Raw genomic sequence first — 5,225 nt, 5'->3', positions numbered from 1 at the left:
AAACTCTTCCAAAAAATTGCAGAGGAAGGAACACTCCCAAACACATACTATGAGGCCACCATCACCCTGATACCAAAACCAGAAAAAGATGTCACAAAGAAAGAAAACTAAAAGCCAATATCACTGATGAACATAGATGCAAAAATCCTCAACAAAATACTAGCAAACAGAGTCCAACAACACATTAAATGGATCACAAACCATGATCAAATGGGATTTATCCCAGGGATGCCAGGATCCTTCAATATATGCAAATCAATCAATGTGATACACCATATTAACAAATTGAAGAAGAAAAACCATATGATCATCTCAATGGATGCAGAAAAAGCTTTTGACAAAATTCAACACCCATTTATGATAAAAACTCTCCAGAAAGTGGGCATAGAGGGAAACTACCTCGACATAATGAAGACCATATACAACAAACCCACAGCAAACATCATTCTCAATGGTGGAAAACTGAAAGCATTTCCTTTAAGATGAGGAAAAACACAAGGATGTCCACTCTCACTACTATTATTCAACATAGTATTGGAAGTCCTAGTCACAGCAATCAGAGAAGAAAAAGAAATAAAAGGAATACAAATTGGAAAAGAAGAAGTAAAACTGTCACTGTTTGCAGATGACATACTATACATAGAGAATCCTAAAGATGCCACCAGAAAACTACTAGAGCTAATCAATGAATTTGGTAAAGTTGCAGGATACAAAATTAATGCACAGAAATCTCTTGCATTCCTATACATTAATGATGAAAAATCTGAAAGAGGAATTAAGGAAACACTCCCATTTACCATTGCAACAAAAAAGAATAAAATACCTAGGAATAAACTTACCTAGGGAGACAAAAGACCTGTATGCAGAAAACTATAAGACACTGATGAAAGAAATTAAAGATGATACCAACAGATGGAGAGATATGCCATGTACTTGGATTGGAGGAATCAATATTGTGAAAATGACTATAATACCCAAAGCAATCTACAGATTCAATGCAATCCCTATCAAATTACCAATGGCATTTTTTACAGAACTAAAACAAAAAATCTTAAAATTTGTATGGAGACACAAAAGACCCCGAATAGCCAAGGCAGTCTTGCGGGATAAAAACGGAGCTGGAGGAATCAGACTCCCTGACTTCAGACTATACTACAAAGCTACAGTAATAAGAAGATATACAGATTGCCAACAAACACATGAAAGAATGCTCAACATCACTAATCATTAGAGAAATGCAAATCAAAAGTACAATGAAGTATCACCTCACAACGGTCAGAATGACCATCATCAAAAAATCTACAAACAATAAATACTGGAGAGGGTGTGGAGAAAAGGGAACCCTCTTGCACTGTTGGTGGGAATGTAAACTGATACAGCCACTAGGGAGAACAGTATGGAGGTTCCATAGAGAACTAAAATAGAACTACACTATGACCCAGCAATCCCAACTACTGGGCATATACCCTGAGAAAGCCATACTTCAAAAAGAGTTATGCACCGAAACATAGTTCAGGGGTCTGAACCAAGATGGCGGAGTAGAAGGACGTGCTTTCACTCTCTCTTGTGAGAACACCAGAATCACAGATAGCTGCTGGACAATCATTGATAGGAAGACACTGAAACTCACCAAAAAAGATACCCCACATCCAAAGACAAAGGAGAAGCCACAATGAGATGATAGGAAGGGTGCAATCACAGTAAAATCAAATTCCATATCTGCTGGGTGGGTGACTCACAGACTGCAGGACACTTATACCACAGAAGTCCTCCCACTGGAGTGAAGGTTCTGAACCCCATGTCAGGCTTCCCAACCTGGGGTTCCGGCAACGGGAGAAGGAATTCCTAGAGAATCACACATTGAAGGCTAGTGGGATTTGATTGCAGGACTTCGATAGGACTGGGGTAAACAGAGACTTCACTCTTGGAGGGCACACACAAAGTAGTGTGCACATGGGGACCCAGGGGAAGTAGCAGTGGCCCCAGGGGAGACTGAACCAGACCTACCTGCTAGTATTGGAGGGTCTCCTGCAGAGGCGAGGGGTGGCTGTGGCTCACTGTGGGTACAAGGACACTGGCAGCAGAAGATCTGGAAAGTACTCCTTGGTGTGAGCCCTCCCAGAGTCTGCCATTAGCCACACCAAAGAGCCCAGGTAGGCTCCAGTGTTGGGTTGCCTCAGACCAAACAACCAACCGGGAGGCAACCCAGCCCCACCCATCAGCAGTCAAGTGAATTAAAGTTTTACTGAGCTCTGCCCACTAGAGCCACAGTCAGCTCTACCAACCACCAGTCCCTCCCATCAGGAAACGTGCAAAAGCCTCCTGGAAAGCCTCATCCACCAGAGGGCAGACAGCAGAAGCAAGAGGAACTACAATCCTGCAGCCTGTGGAACAAAACCCACATTCACAGAAAGATAGACAAGATGAAAAGGCAGAGGGCTATGTACCAGATGAAGGAACAAGATAAAACCCTAGAAAAACAATGAAATGAAGTGGAGATAGGCAACCTTCCAGAAAAAGAATTCAGAATAATGATACTGAAGATGATCCAGGACGCTGGAAAAAGAATGGAGGCAAAGATCGAGAAGATGCAAGAACTGTTTAACAAAGACCTAGAAGAATTAAAGGACAAAGAAACAGAGATGAACAATAAAATAACTGAAATGAAAACTACACTAGAAGGAATCAATAGCAGAATAACTGAGGCAGAAGAACAGAAAAGTGACCTGGAAGACAGAATGGTGGAATTCACTGCTGTGGAATAGAATAAAGAAAAAACAATGCAAAGAAATGAAGACAGCCTAAGAGACCTCTGGGACAACATTAAACGCAACAACATTCACATTATAGAGGTCCCAGAAGGAGAAGAGATAGAGAAAGGACCAGAGAAAATATTTGAAGAGATTATAGTAGAAAACTTCCCTAACATGGGAAATGAAATAGCCACCCAAGTCCAGGAAGTGCAGAGAGTCTCATACAGGTTAAACCCAAGGAGAAACACGCTGAGACACATATTAATCAAATTGGCAAAAATTAAAGACAAAGAGAAATTACTGCAAGTAGCAAGGGAAAAAACGACAAATAACATACAAGGGAACTCGCATAAGGTTAACAGCTAATTTCTCAGCAGAAACTCTACAAGCCAGAAGGGAGAGGCATGACATATTTAAAGTGATGAAAGGGAGGAACCTACAACCAAGATTACTCTACCCGGCAAGGATCTCATTCAGATTCGATGGAGAAATCAAAAGCTTTACAGACAAGCAAAAGCTAAGAGAACCCAGCACCATCAAACCATCTCCACAACAAATGCTAAAGGAACTTCTCTAAGTGGGAAACACAAGAGAAGTAAATGACCTATAAAAAGAAACTCAAAAGAATCAAGAAAATGGTCATAGGAACATACATATCGATAATTACCTTAAATGTGAATGGATTAAATGCTCCAACCAAAAGACACAGGCTTGCTGAATGGATACAAAAACAAGACCCATATATATGCTGTCTACAAGAGACCCACTTCAGACCTAGGGACACATATAGACTGAAAGTGAGGGGATTGAAAAAGATATTCCATGCAAATAGAAATCAAAAGAAAGCTGGAGTAGCAATACTCATATCAGATAAAATAGACTTTAAATTAAAGAATGTTACAAGAGACAAGCAAGGACACTACATAATGATCAAGGGATCAGTCCAAGAAGAAGATATAACAATTATAAATATATATGCATCCAACAGAGGAGCACCTCAATACATAAGGCATCTGCTAACAGCTATAAAACAGGAAATCGACAGTAACACAATAATAGCAGGGGACTTTAACACCTCACTTACACCAATGGACAGATCATCCAAAATGAAAATAAATAAGGAAACAGAAGCTTTAAATGACACAATAGACCAGATAGATTTAATTGATATTTATAGGACATTCTATTCAAAAACAACAGATTACACTTCTCAAGTACACACGGAACGTTCTCCAGGATAGATCACAGCTTGGGTCACAAATGAAGCCTCATTAAATTTAAGAGTATTGAAATCATATCAAGCATCTTTTCTGACCACAACGCTATGAGATTAGAAATGAATTACAGGGGAAAAAATGTAAAAAACACAAACACATGGAGGCTAAACAATACGTTACTAAATAACCAAGAGATCACTGAAGAAATCAAAGAGGAAATCAAAAAATACCTAGAGACAAATGACAATGAAAACACGATGATCCAAAACCTATGGGATGCAACAAAAGCAGTTCTAAGAGGGAAGTTTATAGCTATACAAGCCTACCTCAAGAAACAAGAAAAATCTCAAATAAACAATCTAACCTTACACCTATAGTAACTAGAGAAAGAAGAACAAACAAAATCCAAAGTTAGCAGAACGAAAGATATAATAAAGATCAGAGCAGAAATAAATGAAATAGAAAAAAGAAAACAATAGCAAAGAAAAATAAAACTAAAAGCTGGTTCTTTGAGAAGATAAACAAAATTGGTAAACCAGTAGCCAGACTCATTAAGAAAAAGAGGGAAAGGACTCAAATTAATACAATTAGAAATGAAGTCCTGTATGCAGAAAATTATAAGACACTGATGAAAGAAATTAAAGATGATACAAATAGATGGAGAGATATACCATGTTCTTGGATTGGAAGAATCAAAATTGTGAGAATGACTCTACTACCCAAAGCAATCTACAGATTCAATGCAATCCCTATCAAACTGCCACTGGCATTTTTCACAGAACTAGAACAAAAAATTTCACAAATTGTATGGAAACACAAAAGACCCCAAATAGCCAAAGCAATCTTGAGAACAAAAAATGGAGCTGGAGGAATCAGGCTCTCTGACTTCAGATTATACTACAAAGCTACAGTAATCAAGACAGTATGGTACTGGCATAAAAAAACAGAAATATAGATCAATGGAACAGGATAGAAATCTCAGAGATAATCCCACGCACATGTGGTCACCTTATCTTTCATAAAGGAGGCAAGAATATACAGTGGAGAAAGGACAGCCTCTTCAATAAGTGGTGCTGGGAAAACTGGACAGGTACATGTAAAAGTATGAAATTAGAACACTCCCTAACACCATACACAAAAATAAATTCAAAATGGATTAAAGACCTAAATGAAAGGCCAGAAACTATCAAACTCTTAGAGGAAAATATAGGCAGAACACTCTATGACATAAATCACAGCAAGATCCTTTTTGATC

The sequence above is a fragment of the Delphinus delphis genome, chromosome X (assembly GCF_949987515.2).
Source record: "Delphinus delphis chromosome X, mDelDel1.2, whole genome shotgun sequence".
Lineage (NCBI taxonomy): Eukaryota > Metazoa > Chordata > Mammalia > Artiodactyla > Delphinidae > Delphinus > Delphinus delphis.
This window is presented reverse-complemented; position numbering follows the sequence as displayed.